This window comes from Podarcis cretensis, assembly GCF_951804945.1.
Source record: "Podarcis cretensis genome assembly, chromosome: 1".
Lineage (NCBI taxonomy): Eukaryota > Metazoa > Chordata > Lepidosauria > Squamata > Lacertidae > Podarcis > Podarcis cretensis.
Window position 1 is genome coordinate 89,810,877 of NC_137170.1, and position 19,706 is coordinate 89,830,582.

The 19,706-nt window shown below is 43.3% G+C and overlaps 2 long non-coding RNA genes across 2 annotated transcripts; one reads left to right on the forward strand and one right to left on the reverse strand.

Annotated features, from left to right (window-relative positions):
- Nucleotides 1-1,125: 1,125 nt before the first annotated feature.
- Nucleotides 1,126-5,199, reverse strand: LOC307215269. Its single transcript, XR_013838432.1, has 2 exons — nt 4,976-5,199; nt 1,126-1,301 (listed from the first exon to the last, which is right to left on the reverse strand). It is a non-coding gene; the product is annotated as an uncharacterized lncRNA (long non-coding RNA).
- Nucleotides 5,200-5,303: 104 nt separating this feature from the next.
- LOC307215274 lies at nt 5,304-18,947 on the forward strand. Its single transcript, XR_013838434.1, has 4 exons — nt 5,304-5,397; nt 5,485-5,647; nt 10,454-10,537; nt 17,588-18,947. It is a non-coding gene; the product is annotated as an uncharacterized lncRNA (long non-coding RNA).
- The last annotated feature ends 759 nt before the right edge of the window (nt 18,948-19,706 follow it).

Here is a 19,706-nt window from a genome sequence, read left to right on the forward strand (position 1 = left end):
ATTTTTAAATTTTGTTGGGGGAACCCATACTTCATGATCCAAAAAATGATTTGCTTCTAAGGCTCATTTCCCTCTTCCTCGGAGTAGGGTTGGCCCACTCATGAGACAAGGTGAGGTGACTGCCTCAGGTGGCAGGATCTGCAGGGGCAGCAGATGTCAATGTAGAACTTTCTTCCCTTTTCCTTGATGTAGATCTTTACTCACTTCTTCTTCCCTGACAGAGAGAGAGCTGCCATTTTGAGGCTTGTCTCAGGGGCCAAAATGTCTTGGGCTAACCCTGTCTCAGAGTGATGCCTCCTTTCCCAAGACCCTCATCCTCCATGACTGTGCTCTTGTTACAGTTTTTGATGCATCAATAAAACAAATTAACAAATAAAAGGGTAGCGATTACTCTTTCTGTGCATAGCTGCCTAAGCCGCTGGGGCTCAGATGCTTTAGGGGTTGGGATTCCCCTCTTGCTCATACAGCATTGGTCATGACTGTCTTTTGGAAACAATGAAACTAGTGATTGTGACTAACTCAAGATTCATAACTTTCGGTGGGGCAATAGCCCTCCTCAAGTGTTCTGATACTATGTTAATGAAACATGGGAGGCAGGTTTGTTAGCTTTAGGGATGTGTGGATCTGCCAGTTTTGGTTTCTCTCAGTTTCTAATTTTCCCACTCTTCAGTTCTTCACATTTCCACTACAGTTTGCCAACTTTTTAAAAAAATTCTCCTGAAAATTCAGCAGCATTTTAGTGTGAAGATCTCTTATTATAACCATGTTTGTCCATAATTTGTATGCCTAATATATACATTTCTGCAAACAGTTTCCCATAATAGAACACAGTTTGCATGTTATGTTCACTAATAAATTCATTCTTTATGGACACACATTACTTGGCTGGAGAACTGCATTGCAAAATTCTAAGGGTAAATTTAAACAATGGCTGTGTTTTGGTTTGTGCATTATTTCAGAAACTGTGAGTTAGGTAAATTTGGAGATTGTGGCTTTAATTACGGCATGCATCTGTCAAAACATCATAAAACAGTTCCACTGGGTCAGAGCAGGCACATGACTCCTAAAATCACTTACAAAGATAAGGAAAAGACTTATAAGTAACACATAAAGATGCTGCAGAAATTCCAGCCCAGGTAGGTTTAATTGGAAACGTTTTCTAACATTTCCTGACCCTGTACGCTGATGACTTGTTTGGAGAAAGATGTCAGTTCTGCTCAGTCAGTGATTTCATTGCTAGGACTCCTTTGTTCCAAACTGGTCCAGTTAGTATAGCACACACCTCCTGTAGTGGTGACGGCCTTGAAGGCAAGAAAGAACAATGAGAAACGTCAGTACATTCATGGTCCTGATCCACCATTCTTTCTTTTTCAAAGGAAAAAAACCAGCCCATGTTAATTTGCAGAGTCTTCTCAGTAGTGGCCTCTTCCTTATGGAACTCTCCCCCAAGATGACACTCTCAATAACAGGATTTAAGAAAGCTTTGAAAACCAAACAACTTCTCGTCACTTTCAACTTAGTTTATTAATCATGCTGCCATTTTGTTGGTGTTTTATTGCTGCGGAGATACCAGCAGAATTTTATTTTAATTAGTGCTATTTTTCTAGAAAAAGAGGTGCCAGAACTCAACATGAATGCCTCCCTTGTTCTCTTATAATGGCAATGATGCCCACCTGAGAGGTGCTGGTACTGAGTTCCAGTGAGTTCTGATTGAACAAAAAACCCACCCCTGATTTTAATGTATTTTTGGTTTCTTACATTTTTTAAAATTTTGAAATTCCCCTGCTTGTCTTGATTTCATCAGAATGCACCCTGGTCTTACATGCATTAGTTACATTTTGATTGGGCTGCTGCCGTGCATCTTATGTGGGGCTGCCTTTGAAAACCACTGGGAAACATCAGTTGGCGCAGGATGCTTTTGCTGGGGCAAAGCGTTGGGATCACAGGAAACATATATTTTCTGGACTGCACTGGCTGCCAGTTCGTTTCTGGGTGCAATTCAATGTGCTGGTTCTGGCCTCTGGAAAGCTTGGGACCAAGGTACTAAAAGAACCATCTCTTCCTATGTGAATGTGCCTTAAGATGTGCTGCACCCTTCTTGCATGTGTTGCTGCCTTCTGAGGCACATATGGTGGTGGCACAAACGAGGGCTTTCTCTGTGGTAGCACCCCACCTAAGAGGTGTCAATCAGCCTCCTTTTTTGTGTTCTGCTGGCAACAGAATATATATTTCTTTTTAAATAATATCTCGGATCTGTTTTTTTGCTTCCTATAACTGGCTAATTGTTGGTATTGGCTCTTTTGTCTCCTTGTTCCATGATGATGATGATGATGATAATAATAATAATAATAATAATAATAATAATAATAATAATAATAATTTATTTATACCCCGCCCATCTGGCTGGGCCTCCCCAGCCACTCTGGGCGGCTTCCATAGAAACCAAAATAATGTTGCTTTTAGTCAGAAAACCTTTTTTTTTATGATGAATTATTCTTATTTTTGTGTTCCTGTTTCTATTTTGATAAAGCCACTTCAAATAACTTTTTCTTGGAGGGGAAAAGTGGAGCATTTTAAAAAAATTAAATCAATAAAATAAAGACGACTTTATTTTATTTCTATGCTTATCTCTTATTGGCTACGTTGGGTGGACCTAATTTAGAAAGGCTGCATATAAATATATAAATAAAATAAACATCCATATTGCAATGCTCATAAAGTGATCCTTCCTTCCTTCCTTCCTTCCTTCCTTCCATAATATGATCAGGAGACAGGTAACAGCAATTTTAGCAAAAATGCATGTTTTGTCACTGAAAGCCTTATAGTTTAACTACAATTTAAGTAGTTAAAGAGCATGGATGTAAGAAATCTGTATCAAAAACTTATCAAATCAAATGCTTTATTTGTAGTTGCTGGTGATTTCTTTTTATGGTTATAGCTAGATTTTTTTTACACTCAGCAACCTGATTTACCACACCTTTAAGTGAACATGTCAAAGCCACACAACTCCTCCAGCACAATCTCAACTCAACAGACATATACTGAGGCCTGTGGTGGAATCCAAAACCTCATCCTAGTGCTCCCCTACTAATGGAGGAGAAGGGGAGGCAACTTAGATGGTGAGGAGAAGCTCCAGAACAGATTTTTATGGGCTCCAGGGGCTAGAGGAAGGAAGGGGAAATGGGAAAAATCACCACCCCTCTTTCACCATTAGTGGGTGTCGCCTGGTGAATCAAAACTATATGCCCAAGGGTACCAATTGGATAAACTGGTAGAATGGACTGTGTCACTTTGTGTTGTGGGGATGGACAGTGCCATAACCAGTAGAGGTGTATGTGCATCATTTTGTATTTAGGCACTGAAATCCTGCAACCTGGGGAAGCTGAGCATGGGAAAGAGCAGCCCTTTGTACGAAGCACTCTTTTAGTCACTTCTATCACACCTCCATGTTTTGCATATCAATGTCATACAAAGCAAACATTCGAGCAATTCTTAAAGAGGTAAAATGGTGGCAAGAAACCCCCAGCTGTGCAGATCTTACATTCCCCTCTGTGTTGAGGCTCCACCAAGCCCATTGTCACCAATGACGGGCTCTGCTAGGGCCTCAGGATTTGCACAATTACGCTGTGTGCTGGTGCCAGCTGGGCCACCTTTAGACATCTAACCATCTTAGCATCCTCCAGGCCCCCTTTAGCAGCAGTAGGAGTGTAGCCTTTAGCAGCAGTAGGAGTGTAGCCAAGCCCCAGAAGGCAATGTATGAGGAAGTTGCTGGGTGCCCTAGAACAGCCTCACTAAACTTGCTGCTTTCCAGATTTTGATGTTATTTCAGTGGCTACTGCTTGCATGTACCAGGTTTGGGAAGGCTGAGCTAAGACAGCCTAGCAAGATCATGTGTGACTAACCCTGAGGAGGAGAGGGAAGCTACATTGGCTCCTGAGCAAAATTAACCATGGAACCTCCTTTAATGATGGGAATGATCAGCTTGTTTGTTTGTTTGTTTCAGTTAATAAGCAATGTGATCATGGTTTTTTCAAAGATTAGGCTAATATGGTAAGCAGATAACACACACAAACATAGACACAGATTTCACATAGAAACGTTTTTTCCAGGAGGCAACAAGGGGCTGCCCACTGCAAACCCCATAGGTGTACAGGAATGTCACAGCTAACACCCCCCCAAACCCCCCCCCTATTATGTGTCTGCATAAGACTTTAGAACAGATGTATCTGCACAAAGATAAAAAAAATGTCACTGAATTTCAAGCTAGTGGGCAGAAAGAGGGTGAAGAGCTAAGCAAATTTCACTTATTCCTTGTTTCCTCCCTAAATATTTGATTCTAACCCTATGAAAGTGCATATGTCACATGTAACACATTTCTTCTTTTCAGCTGAAACACTCTAGTTGCAAGGGTAGCCAACATGGTGTCCTCCAGAAGTGGTTGGGCTACCAGGGGCGGAGGAAGGGGTGCGGTGGGGCCGGGTCATCCCGGGTGTCACCACTGAGGGGGGTGGCAAAATGCCGGGCGGCACTCACCGCAGGGCCTGCAAACAGTTCGCCCACCGCCACCCCCCTCAGCTGTAGGGCGGCTGAGTGGGAGGAGGCAGGCAGACTCAGAGGCCTTGTGGAGCGTCCTGCCCTGGCTCGTCCCGCCCCACGGTCAGCTGGCCCCGCCCATGTGAGTGGCTGGCCCCCTTCCCTGGGTGCAGGGCATGCACGCCACCCCAGGCACCCAATCGGCTTGCTCTGCCACTGACTACAACTCCCATCATCCCAGATCATGGGCCATGCTGACTGCAGTTGATAGGGGCTGGAGGTACCAGAGGGCACATAATTGGCTTACCCTTCCTTTACTGGTTGACAGAAGACCATTTGACATAATTGAGAGTTGGCAGAGTTCTAAAGGAATGTGCATGTCATCAACATGTTATTGATACATACTGCAGTACAGAATGTAAGATAACTACTAAATTGTCACCTGTTCTCTTTTTGCCTCCACGACCACCTTTTTTTGTCCTCCCTCGCTTCCTACCACGTCCTTTCCCTTTACGGCAACCACCTTTCTTGCTGCGATGTCTGTGATATCGTCGGAATCTTGACATCTTCTCCTTTTCTTACATCTGTGTGGCAGATTTCTGCTCCAGGTGGAGCAAGATGCCTTTCTAGATCAGCTGGTGATGATCTGCTTGGAGTGTTGCATTGAAGATAAGCTTGACTTGGGCCCACAAGTCACCCATCAATTATGACATATGAGTGACTCTGCCTGCAGTGCTACATCATAATGGCCCGTCTCATGGTACATCACTCCTTGTTTTCTGCAGCCTTAGAAATATTGGAGATGGCCACAGAATACCACCATTCTGCCTTCGGACTTGATATACCCTGGAAGGATAGATTAAGGTCTGTGTCCTGTTCCTACTTTCTCTTTATTAGCCAGAAGGAAATGCATGGTCTTCACCAGTTATTTCTCACCCCTGCCATTTGTAGTGTCCCATGCGAAGGCTGTGCATTGGATTCAGCTGAAGCCCAAATCAAATTGGGCTGATTTGTAGGAATCGAGGTTTCACTCAAGCCGGATGAGAACAGCCTTGGATCACCCCTGGACAGATCCAGCTGCTCAGAGCAGGCCAGGACATGAAATGGGAAGGAGGTAAGGAACGGTGAGAAGAAGGTTGGAAAGGAAGGGTGTGCAGGAAGAAGGAGAAGCTGCAGAGATCTGCTTTGCAAGCTCCTTGCAAAGCAGCACCCAGCAGGATTGAATTCTCTACTCAATGACTCAATCCTGTAAGAGGGCTGGTCAGCAGAGAATTCAACCCTGTGTGCTGCTTTTTCCAAGTGCCTTCCCTGAAAGGAAGAAGCTTGCAGAAAAGCACCCCACAGAACCCCTGTGATCTTGGTTGAGGTGGGGTGGAGATGCAGCACCTCCTCATTTTGTCCCTTCCCAACTGTATGTTTAATCTGCTTTTTATTTTTATTTTTTAAAAAAGCTAATTAAACTTTAGGCCTACCCCAAAACTGATCCAGGGCCAGATACAGAGTGAGGCTGGCATTTTCTGGGCTGTGGAGGCTGGTGGTGGCTGCACACAGTGCTTAACCCATGCTATTTTGGAGAAATGGATAAACTTCACCCAAAAGGCACATCACTGCTTCTAGCTCACTATCTGTAGTGAGCTAGACATTCTTCATTCTTCGACGCTATCTAGGAATTCTTATTTCGCCAAAATCAGGTTAATAGTCATAGGGACAATTAGGATGATGAACAATATTTCCCCTCCATCCAACCTTTCCAAGTTGAGTTTCCTGTTGAGTGTGATTGTCTTTCAGCAGTTTTCAGGTTTTAGGAGACTCTGTCTTAGTATGAGTCTCCATGCCTTCATTTGCCATTGGCAACGATATACCTAACCTCATAAATTCGAACTTTCTAAAACTAATATGTACTGTTGTCTTAAAATATTGTGCAAATGCTGTTTCAATTTTATTGTATGTTGAAGTGGAGCTTCAAACATATCCTCACATGTTTTCTGTCAATAGACATCTTCTTAAGCAATGTTCATTAAGTGAGGATATTAAAAGAGCACCTTTAATAAACTTTCAACAATTGCTTGTTGAAAGTCTTGTGCTTTGCATGCCTCATTTGTTTGCAGAATCCTATGGGTTGGTCCACCTCCACAGATGAAGGAGAGAAGAATAGGAGCTTCACCTGTGTTATTTCAACAATTTTATGTTGTATAAAATGTAGATTTGGACAAAAGTGGCTTAATGAAGCCAGAATGACTTTGATAGTCCCTTCTGGCACATCTTCTGTTAGGGAAATTATACTAATGGCCCTAGGCTAGGAGAAGGTTGGTGAAGATGACTCATCCTTTTTCTCCTCTCTCTCCAGTCCAAGGGAGAGGCAAGTCTGAGTAAAAGGTAAAGGGACCCCTGACCATTAAGTCCAGTCATGACCGACTCTGGGGTTGCAGCGCTCATCTCGCTTTATTGGCCGAGGGAGCCAGCGTACAGTTTCTGGGTCATGTGGCCAGCATGACTAAGCCGCTTCTGGTGAACCAAAGCAGTGCACGGAAACGCCGTTTACCTTCCCGCCGGAGCGGTACCTATTTATCTACTTGCACTTTGACGTGCTTTCGAACTGCTAGGTTGGCAGGAGCAGGGACCGAGCAACGGGAGCTCATCCCGCCATGGGAATTTGAACCGCCGACCTTCTGATCGGCAAGTCCTAGGCTCTGTGGTTTAACCCACAGTGCCACCCGCGTCGAAGCAATAGAAGCATTTGGGGGAAGACTGACTGCAGTTTCTGGAGAGAGACAAAGCTGAGCATTTGGAGCTCTGTAAGCTAACATTAGACTTCTGTCTGTGGAGATCAAATGCAGTTGCAGTTTATTTGGCTGCTATCCATTGCAATGTTTCGAGTTGTGTCTCCACCTATGCTCATCAATATGTATAACTGACAAGAAACACAAACATTACAAAACACCATGAGGCTCCAGTTATCATTTTCCAAAAAACCCCAAAACTTGGATAAGTGCTGGACCCCCTGGAACTGCCCGCCGCTCTGAGAAATGGAGTGAGTGTAACAATACAAATACTAAGTAAATACGCTCCATGATGATGTGGTTTGTTGCATTCCCATTGGCTTCCCATAGATACACAAGAGTTTCTTTTCTGCCAAGAATTCTGAGATGTTTTCATTCCTAGAATCATTCCTTCTTTCTTGAAACTCAACAGAGGACTCACTTTGGTGGTATTAGGATACAGAGAAGGTCAACAACCATTTATTCATTCCCAGTGCTCAGTTAAACAAAATATGCCTTTGTCAATTTAAGGGAGATGTTTCTTCTCTTAGGTAAATTGATCCTCGCATAAGTTGATCCATTAGAAATAAACCATGGGGAAATTAAATGATTTCTCCAATGGGGAGAATCATGTTTGTGCCCCTATTGCAATTTACAGTTCATGCCTTAAAATATAATATCTAATTTGAATGCAGGCCTTCCTCTAAGGAGTTCAAGGTGACATTTAGCCATACAATAACCCTGTCAGGTGTGTTAGGCTGAGAGGAAGAAACCTCCAAAATAATCCTGTGAGTTTTAGGGAAAAATTGTCCAAAGAAATTGGAGTTGTGTGTGGATCGTGTTATTCTCTATAGTTTAGCCACTAAGTGGCAGTGGACTTAGTTGTACAAGTTGAGTCAGAGGTTTCTTGAGCAGTTCTGTTCTTATATAAGGACACAATAAAGCTTTTGTTTAGCTGCCTGCTTGGTGTGCATCCTCTGTGCCTTCCATGACAGTGTAAAAGACAGAGAGGTGGTTGAGCTTAACTATGGTCACTGGTTGCCAATAACTGGTGTCTCATGTGCTCTGTGACACTCATGTACTGCATGCCAGATAAGACTTGTGCCTGCTGAATGATGGTAGATTGGAGATGCAATACTTCATACTTAATGGAGAGTAAGCCAAGTTGTTTATAACTTTGTGCTTCTACCACATTGATGTGGAATTTCTTTTTTGCTGATAACAAGAGTCTCTGGTTAGCTTTTAGCAGGTTGCTAAGGGACCATGAGCATCTCACACTTGATTTTTATATAAAAGGGACTTTATTTTTAGGTTTTTCATGCAATGTTGATTTGATTGCATCAGAGGAAAAGGAAAGGCATCAGCAATAACAGAGGATAAGGAGTTCAGAGCTATTTTTATCTGGGAGAGTTAACTTTGCTACTTCCTCACATTGGCCAATTTATCAAGATGACCTATACAAACCATTGCAGGCAGCAGTTAATTCTTATCAAGAAGAAAACCATCTTGCTGATGACTGTGGAATACAACAAATGAGGAATAAAGGAGATACTAGATAACTCAAACTGTATCCTGCTGAATCCCTCAACCTTCCCCCTTATAATTAAGTCGTATTAATTCCCTCTTCTGCAGTTAGAATTTAGGATTTTGTTGTATTTATGAATGTGGACATATATGGAGTTGTGGCACCTTAATTCATGCATTTGTAACCGCAGGTTTCCATACAATTTTTGTTACACAGGGTCTTTAAACATGGGTCTTTAAAAATGACATGCATGGAAGCAGAAGGTCTCTAAAGTAGAATTCGGGTGATAGTACAGTTCCTGCTCTGTGGGGACTCACAAAAACCTATTCTGGATTGGGAGTTAGAACTTCCTAAAAGGGTCGGCTTCATATTTTTGGCCAACTGTGTAGGTTGCATAATCAGTGAGGTGCAAAAGTAAGTTGTGAACTTGAATGCTCTCCCCTGCCATGGATGGAGCCTCTAGCTACTACAGCTGCTAGTTTGTAATCACACCTATACCTGTTCCTCAGCTTATGCCCTATATAATATCAAGGGTGATATCCAACTAATACATCCATCAGCACATACATTTCCACTCATGCAATGCAACTTCTCCCATCCTCTCCCTATGCACCACTTAAATCTGTTCCAGGGGTTCCTTTAAGCCTCCTGAGCAGATATTGGGAGGGTGTTCAGGAGAGGGGGAAGGTTCTATTTCTCAAGTGGAAATCCTTGCAATGATAGGAAACAGAAGTTGGATTGTGGAGCAGGTAGTTGTGGTTTCAGGGGAACAGCTTTGGGACCCATGCCAGGCCTAACTGGGCCTTTGAACTGAAAGTTCCCCACCACTGCTCTAGCAGGAACAAGAAATTGTGCTAGAGAAAATGAGGAGCAGACAGTTCCATGAATGGTGCCTTCTTATGTAGACCCTGGTTCATTCTAGTGGTTGTATGCATGATGGCTGTTAGGAGCCCCTGGAGTGAGAACAGCTGGTTTTGGTTCTGTGTGCAGTGGATCCATCTGGTAAACTATCAGACCTGCAGCTTGGAACCTGCAGCTTGGCAGTGAAGCAAGCTCCAGCTTTGGGTTGTTTTCCTATCCACTGGACTCTCCTGGACAGGGGAGGCTACAAAAGGGTTTCTGTTTAGGCTAGGATTGCCTGAGCAAGATGTCATCCTGGCTCTCGTGAGCTTCTGTGCATTCCTCCTAACCTTGATTCCTTGGTCCTGATTCCTGGTCTGTGACTCTGGCTCCTAGCTTGAGCTTTTGGTCCTGACCTTTGATTTCCTAACTTGGCTTCTGGCACATGTCCGATAGCCAACTACAGCTCAGCCTTGTAAAAAACTCTCACCAACTGCATGTAAAACTTGTCTTATTGGGCAAAGTATGAACCATTCCTGGGAAGATACACTTAGATGGAATAGCAGGTGAATGGGTGGAGATCATGAGCTTTGTCTAGACATCTTCCCTCTAACTACTGGTTCAAATTAGGTCTTTTTAATCAGTCCAGCACTGTCCTTACATGTTTCCACAGAAGCATACTGAGCACAGAATAGTTAATTTGACCTCTACATTCTGGAATTTGATATTCAGTATTCCAGGAGTTTGACTGTTGTTAAATTCAACTAACTTCACTTTTTCTTCCCCGCCATCACAGCTGCTCTGAAGACTGTTGACAAAGTGCTTGAACACTCTGTAAAACACCTTGAGATGTGTTGATACAAAGTCAGCTGGATAGAAGGTGAAGTTGGTTGATGTTATTTATGTGTGTTTCATTATGTTCCATGCAAATCATAAGCTGCCCAGAGCTGCCTACACAAATTGAAATATATTCATAGCAAGCACTGAGTTCTTTCATTTGCAAAACAAACCCACAAATTCCATTATGCATATCAGAAAATAGAACATCCAGTTTTAGTCAGATAATACAAGCTGTATTGAAAATAGTATCTATGAGAGAGAGGGTACAATCAGACGGTGTAGCCTTATAGTGGTATTTTTGCATTTATTTTTCCAGACAGCTTGTCAAACTGTTCCTACTACTTCTTTTTATTCCACTTATTTCCCCCAAGATTCATGGTTATTTTCATTCATGCCAGCAGGCATGCTCTCTCTATATGATGTGACTTTGCAGTCTTTTCTCCTCCTCTACATGGTCTCCTCTGAAGTCTTCTCACCATCACTATTTCTAATATGCTTGTTTTGGGCTACTAGAGGCAGGCATGTCAAGTTGGGCCCCACATGGGGGGGGGCTGTCATGTGTGCATCACACGTGCAACACACCATTCCCCGTTGGGCCACACCTACTGGGAAGCTCTCCAAGCCTCCCACCCAGCACAGTGGCACTCACCCGATGCAGCAGGGGATAGCAGCCCTCTCAATATTGGGGGGCTCCACCCCCACCTCAAAATATTGAAGGGGCTGAAGCCCCTTGCACCCCATATACCCAGCACACCTGACTGGAGGGCAGTCATGTTCTGAGCTGACAGGTAATTGTTTTGATAAGCAATGCACAAGAACAGCATGCCTAACTGTCCCATCTTCCAATGGTGTGGAAGGAGCCTCGATACTCTGAAACCTCAGAATTCTAGAAAGAAAGAAAAAACACCTAGCAGAAACGTCAACAAATCGCAAATAAGAGGGAGCAAGAGATACAGAGACAGAGAGTCGGGGCTGCCTAGTTAAAGAGGAACTCAAGTGGACCACAAGAAACCCAGACAGAATTTTGTGTGTGAGCTATGGATGCATAGCACCAGTTAAGTGCAAAATAGAGCAGCGACAGGCATCAGTCTATTCCATTACCATTTGTATCAAGCTGAATCACAAGGAGACTGCTTGCTGGAAGACAATGGTAACAGAAATACCACCCACCTCATTTTGATAGGATGCTGGAAACTCTTTTGGGGAGCTACAACAAGAAACATGCCTTCCTCCACTGTCAATGTCGCTGCCAGCATTCTCTCAGCTATCCTTATACTAGTATCAACAGGAGGGATGTGTGCCTTTGGGCAGCTGAATTTCTGATATCCCAAGTGAACCCAGTGCCCTTAAGCAAGATGCAGAACTTCCCAGCAGGCCCCTTGGCTATGCTCAAACTGCTGGGCTGCTGATACTGCAAACCATCCTCCTTCTCTATGGACTGTGACCAAAAGTAATAATGAAGAGAAAGTATGTCTCAATGCTTAACCTCCTATGAAAGCAGTAGTGCTTGGGAAATGGGACAAATATGGGACAAATATGTGGATTAGAACTTAATTACCCATCAGATTCTCTGGATTTTGTGATACAGTTCTTGGCTCAAGAAATGGAACAAAATGAGTTTTTAAATGCATATTTTTATGATAAAATATTTAAGTGCAATTTTTGTTATAAATAGGGATTTAATTGTAGATTTTTGTGTCCCTCATCCCATTTACCCCAGTGACTGCAGCAAAGCTGCTGTGGGTGGGACCATTTAAAGCTCAGCATACATATCCTATACCCCTTCTGGTGGCTGAAATTCTTCCGTCTTTTAATTGCTGCTTTTCAAGCGATACAGATTTAAAATGAAAGACAGGCATATTATGTATAATATTAATGTCATTGCTGGTTTGGCCCTTAGACTGTTGGGTGTACCTCTTTTGGATGAGTGTGGTTGAGAATCCCCCATATCTACAATATTCCTTTTTTTAAACAAATCAAGAAATACAGACTACATGGTTTTCTCCCCTCTGTTTAAGTGAACAATATTATAGCTTCTCATTCCCTGGAATACATCAGACTCCACTAACAATCCACCCATTTGTTCAGCAGAATTTAATGTCCTTGACTGAACAAATACTGCATTGGCTCGATCATCTAAAGTGGTACCCATAAAAGTCTTGGCAAGGGTTTCTCATTCATATATATATATATATATATATATATATATATATATTCTGTAAATTACAGTTTGTGCAGTGGAGTCTCCCTAATCGGACTTCAACAGAACTTTGTTTTATTGTAGAGGAGAGGAGAAAAGCAGAAAGGGCAGGGAGTTATGGCTGTGCATTTCTAATGCAGATCTGGAGTCAGTGGTACTAGCTAGGACCAGGTGCTATTATACCAGTTGCTTAATTTAGGCTGCTTTACAGATGTACAGTATTTGGAGAACTGTAATCATATGTTTTCATGTAATCAGCAATTCCCAGAGTTGCCTGGGAAAACGGATTGACTGCTAAACCCCGCTGAGAATTGTAGCTCTGAGAGGGTTACTGTGGTCTCCTAACAAATCTCAGCACCTTTAACAAACTACAGTTCTTGGCATTCTTTGGAAGAAGCCTGTGACTGTTTAAAATAGTGTGACACTGCTTTAAATGTATAGTTTAGATGTGGCCTCAGAGACAAAGCACTTCTGATGCTGGAGTTTTAATTTAGCCATTGTGCCTAGTACCCATTGATAGCCTTATTCTCCATGTCTAATCCTCCCTGAAACGAGTGTAAAAAAATGTAGTATAAACACTAACAGCTGGGAAACACTGGCCTGTGAGTGCTCCAGTTGGAGAACAGCCTTTACCAAAGGTGTCATGGGCTTTGAAGACACTCAAACTCAGCATGCAAGGGAGAAACATGCTAAGAGGAAGGCACGCTTGGCAAATCCACACCGTGATCAACTCCTGCCCAGAAACCAATGTCCCCACTGTGGAAGGACATGTGGATCCAAAATTGGCCTCCGCAGTCACTTACGGACTCATTGTTAAAACCAGGTTTATGGAAGACAATCTTACTCAGCTACGAGTGATCGCCAAAGAAGAAGATTGGTTAATGGAATATTGGTTAATGTATTGATCTTGAGAAGTCACCCGGTGCTATACCAGCTGCACTGGCTCCTGGTGGAGTACAGGATCAGGTTTAAGGTGCTCGTTTTAACCTTTAAATCCCTATATGGCCTAGGACCCTCATACCTACGGGACCGCCTCTCCTGGTATGTCCCACGGAGGACCTTACGGTCTGCAAATAAAAACATCTTGGAGATCCCAGGCCACAGGGAGGTTAGGCTGGCCTCAATCAGAGCCAGGGCTTTTTTGGCCATGGCCCCTGTTATGGGTTAAGGGGCTGCTTGTGCATAAATGGTTGAGTTCTCAACTCATGCAATCAGTTTCTAAAAACTCTCCCAGACCGCGGAGCGATGGGTGCATGGCTACCTCAATCGCTGACAGAATCCGTCAGTGGGCGCTTCCGGAATTTACGCCAACATAAGAGTTCCTTAACAGAAACTCTCCTTCTGGATTCTCTGTGTGACAGTTTCCTGCGCGGAGTAGGCATCCCCAGCGGAGGTCCTGAGACCTCTCCGCTGTTCTCACTGGAAGTATCTTGAAGCCATCCCTCCGACTGAGTTTCTGCGGGAACTCTCTCTCTCCCCCTGCTGGTTCCTTCCTCAGCATCCGAGGGTCTCCTAGCCTCCTTGAGCCCTTCCACCACCTGACTCTCTGATGGCAGTTCCCTGACAGCCCCAATCTGGTGGAATGCTCTGTCATAAGAGACTAGGACCCTGAGTGACTTGACATCTTTCCGCAGGGCCTGCAAGACAGAGCTGTTCCACCAGGCCTTTGTCCAAGGCACAGTCTGACCCCCTCTCTCCTTCTGTGATTTTCATAGAACTCTAGCCCAATGGTAGCCATTAATTTGATTCTGAATTGATTTTTGAATGTATTTTAATTAATTGATTGTGATTTTATGTAAACTGTGCTATTTTTATTGTTGTTAGCCACCCTGAGCCCGGCTTTGGCTGGGGAGAGGGGGGTTATAAATAAAATTTTATTATTTATTATTCTCTCTCTGTGTGTAGCTAAGTAGCAAAGCAAATGATGAGCGATTTGAAAAGGATGGTTGTTTGTGGACTCTAAATTTGGATAAGCTTTAATTAGGCCCAGGAATCTCAGCCGATTCTCACTTCCAGCAATCAGACCTGGAAGAATGCACAAGCTGGAAGGAAGCTCCTCCATCAACGACACATAGGAGAAATCTGATCATGTAACACCTTGAGCTTAGCCACTCTGCTGTGTTTCCACCCACAACTGCTATTAACAGACGTGTTTTAAAACCCCTCTAGCACTGATGATGACATATGGGGAATAAAAGGAATAATTAGGACCAGAAACACAAAACTGTGTTAGCCCAAGCAAGGAAAACAAGAAAATAAACATGATGACCTAACGGGGGGGGGGGGACAAGTAAAACAGGAAGCTACCTGCCTTTGGGCTCTGTGAAAATTAATATTAGGGTAGCGGGAGGGCTTTTGCCACAGACTTCCCTTATTAGACCTACTTCCAGAAGTGGCTCTCTTGGTGGGATGGGGCCACTACTACACTAGCTTCCTAGCAGGTGGTCACTGTTGCTCAACCAGAGAGTGAGAGATGAGGTGGCATGGAGGTCAGCGTGGTGCAAACATACTGGCGGAGCTAATCAGTACTCCTGCTCTACGGTGCTAATCTCCCTGCTGCCTCGCTGCTCTGCCTCCCAGTATGCAGTAGCGACACAACTAGCAAGCTGCTTCTCTCTGTTCTATTCTGAGCTTCTTGGCAATCTCTAGAGCTACTTCACTTTAGGAGAATATCGTCTGATGCTTGCCTTCATCGGGATGGATCTTCAGCAGGTGGAAATCCTTATGACTTAACTTGGTCCACAGGATTAGGACAAAGCTGGAGGTTACACTAAATGTGCACTGAATGCTTGAAAATTGTAGCTGCACATAGGGTTGGGTGGATGAGATTATTTCTGGCCCTTGTCAATTTTGCATAAATTCATTCAAAGAATCATAGAATCGGAGAGCAGGAAAGGGCGATAGATCCTTTCCATTCCATTTCTGAATTCAGAAACTCTGGGTGCACATTTGAATTTACATACTTATTTTATCACAAAACTGAGATGACATACATTTTCTGCCTTGGCTGCAGATTTATACTATTTATAGAGGTTTTTGAGTATTAAGAGGCTCAGAAATGCTTTTTAAATAAACAAACGCAGTATCTTTTCACAAAACACTGTTTAAATACACAGTTGACTTTGATGTATTTTATCTAAAAATTGTTTATTCTAAAAATAACAATTTATAATGTATTTTTGGTATGCTTTTTCTGAGAAAAGAGTTGTATTGCAAAATTTGAAAAAAGTTTAAAATCTGAAGGATAAATTCTGTTTTGATGCTTACCTTAGCCTAGAAGGTACAGATTGGGTTAGTTCATACCTGAAGTCAAATAAATCTTATTCCTCGAGCATCCCTGAATGTACACTTAGTTCTTCCTCTCTGCAACATCTAGAAGAACCTAACTTGGGTGTGACCACAGGGACGTTTGGCTTTCCTTCCTTTGAGCAGCAAATTCCCTAATGCCATATCACTTTTGGAGTCTACTTTTGGAGGTCCTCCTCAATTTTCAAAGCAATTTGACATGGGAAAAGGGATTCTGCTGATTAAAAAACACTAGCCCAATGTTCTCTTGAGTATGCGGAACTCACTGAGCAGCAGTGTGATGTGATAGCCAATGATACGGAATGGGGGTGAAAATAATGGGTGACCTCATGACCTCATGACATGAGTAAGTTCTACTGCAGGAGTGAAAAGTTGCAGCTCCCCAGAGGTTTTTGGATTGTAGCACCTGTCCACTCTAACCATTGTCCCCACTGGCTGGGGGCAGCTGGGAATTGGAAATCTAACAAGACAGTTAAAAACTAGCATAAAATGTATGCAATCTAGTAGAAAAAGTGTCCCTATTATAAAGTCCCGAGCAAGAGTGCCAGCTTGGTCCCACAACTGTGGGGGCCATGGGCCATGGGTGCCATGCAGTGTGCATGGCCCTGGCCCTGAAATTTGTGGGTGCCCGGCCCCTTCATGGGGAATTTTGTGGGTGTTCATGGCCCCAGGGAGTTGACATCTATGGTCCTGAGTCAGCAATGCACCTAAAAGGTTTCAGAGGAGAAATCCAAGGGTCATGACCAGAGATGTGCTGGAGCAGAGGCAAAAAATTAATGTATCCCACCAGGAAACAGAACTGAGAGTAATAATGGGTCTGGGTCAAGAATTCAAGTCAAAGTCACAGAAGCCTGAACCAGAGATTTAAGGTAGCTTTTATGCATGCTTGGGAACAAGAGAGGGGATAAGGGAGGTGGGCAGACTGAGTACACCCCATACACCCAAAGCATATTTAAATCATGCTGCCACCCACCCCCAAAAAATGAATCCTGGGAAATATAGTGCTGGGAATGCTAGTTATGTGGGGGGTAAACTACAGTTCCACTGTAGTTATTCATCCCAGAGAGCTCTCTTATCCTACTGAGTATATAGGGGATAACATAAAAAGATGAGGATTTTTGAAATAGTCCCAGCCAGGCCATCTTGGGAGCAAGTGATCTGAGATAATCTCACAATCACAAAGCACAGGATCTATGAAATCTCATGACTGTAAACTTTTATTCCTTCTGAATATACAGAAAGGAAAAGTATAAAAAGGGAGACAGGCCATCTGGGAAAAACCAGTATTCTCTGAGCCTTTTTCTGGGAAACATCACATCGAAAATTGGCAATGTTTCAGCAACAGGAGATGAGGAAAGAGGGATTCTGAAGACTTGAATCACGATGACACATATGCAACACGAGGGGGGAAATATTTTCATACTGATTCATCTCTGAAAGAAATATCACTATCTACATTTCTTATCTCAGCAAAAGTAAACAAAGAATATAAGTGATTAAGCCTGGGATGGGCTTTAGTGCCCTGATTTTAAACATTAATTTAACAGGGTATAACTGACATCTTGTCTGTTTGTTCTTTTGCAGAACCACTTCTGTATTTTTCACAGCTATCCAATAGGCAGAAATTCAAAGGACACAGCTTTCCCTAGTATGGAGATGCAGTGATGGTGAGAATGGGGGGGGGGGCAATGAGCTCCATCTGTTAATTTCTGCCTCTTGTGATGGGCACAGTGGTTTAGGGTTACAGAGAATGGAGGCACAAGCCATCCAATTAATGGCTACAACCAAGGCAAGCAAATGGTTCAGAACTGTGCAAATGTGTCCAAACCGTGAGAGCTGCATTTGATTTGCATCTTTCACTCATTTGTATACAGACACACAAAGACACTTGGCATAATCCTACACACTTGCCATTGTTAGACACATACCTCATCCTTCCTCTCCCCTGATCACACTCTCTCCTTCCCTGGTTGGGGCAGATCAGGTGAAGAGGCAGTGATGTTCACTTCCATCATGGCACCCTGGGCATAGAGATTTAAACCTCCCTGCCCAGCATGCTGTGACAAGGGATAAGAATGACCCATCCTGGTTCAGAGACAAGGGGTGAGGAGGAGTATGACCTGAGGGAGTGTGTGTGTGTGTGTGTGTGTGCACGCAATGGGAATAGTGCCAGGGTGTGTGTGGATGGAGAGACCTGCTGGGTGGGCTACAGGTCCCCCCCCCCCACTTTCCAAAACAGCACTGGGTAGAACTTATATAATCAGAAACTAATCACAGCATTTTACCACTAGGGCAATCCAATGCAAACTTCAGGCTGCACGTTTGAGCATATCATCTTAAAACTTATTTTCTCCCACCATAGATGCTTTTTAGATTCTTCACAGGCTCTGAAAGACACTCCTGAAACATAAATATCTGCACACGCACAGACACTCCCTCCCCCAATATAAGATCCTAATCATCGTAATAATTAAATAAGCCATTCCACTGCAGAGAAGACTCCTTCAGAGATTACCCAAAGAGATAAGCAATTGTTGATGCAGATGAAGTACCACTGCCGGATACAATGTCTCTCGGTCACAGAGTCCGTGTATGAGATGAATCCGATAAGGCAGAATTGATTCCACAGGCAGAGGTGAGAGCCAACATCCTAGAGCACTGCAACGGAAATGCTGACATTTATGAACTCAGGCATTCATAAATAAAGCATCTTACAGCCATGGTGAAGGAAGGAAAGCAAGAAGGAAAGAGAAGAAAGATAAAATTCACAGAATGGAAAATCCATTAAGGCTTGCCTGTGACAATCCTATATCAGATAGGGGAAGAGTGAAATGTAAGACGTCCATTAAGTCAAAGATGCTCTCAATTCTCTGCATTTTTCTACTGGGCTGGAATTTCACTTGGAATCAACTTAGAGTCATAAATAAAAATGATAGTTGCTGTACCTCGTCTTTGTACACTCCCTCCCCCAATCTTGACGCACAACCCAACGTTGTGCAATGAACACACTACTTGAATGGGACTCGGGAGATTGGCTCCAAATCAAAGAGAAAAAAAAAAACCTTGTAGGGATCTTGTGCTTATGACACAAGCAGAAATGCAGCAGGTGACACTTTCCTGTCATTGAATCTCTGTGACTGGTAAAGCTTCACCTGCAAACTATCTTGCTAAAGTGCCATCTCAAATAGCAGCAGCCCTACCAAGAATGAAAAGGAACAACACAACTTTACTGATGGATTCACCAGAGGCTTTGGACAGTGCCTCAGCCTTATTTTCTCCCAGTCTATAAAATGGGTAGAGCAGTGAAATATCTGCTCTGTTGCTATAAAGCAAAATATGGCATGGGGATGTTGTTGCCTGAATGTTCTAAGCCAGGGGTGTCCAACTTCCAAGAGACTGCGATCTACTCCCACTATAAATAAACTGGCAGTGATCTACTCATTGGATTGACCAAAGTTGATGAGCTTTGGGGGGTGGGAATGGAGATCATGCAATCGACCAGGGACAGCCCACGATCGACCAGTAGATCTCGATCGACCAGTTGGACAGGTCTGTTCTAAGATATGCCTGGGTCTTTATGGGGGGAGCCATTGTTTGGAGGTCAGCATAGTCTTAATGTCAGTATCTACCTATTTGAAACACACCCTGGAGTTGAGGAGGAAAAGCATGAAAATACTGTAGGTGGATCTACAATTCTCCCCTT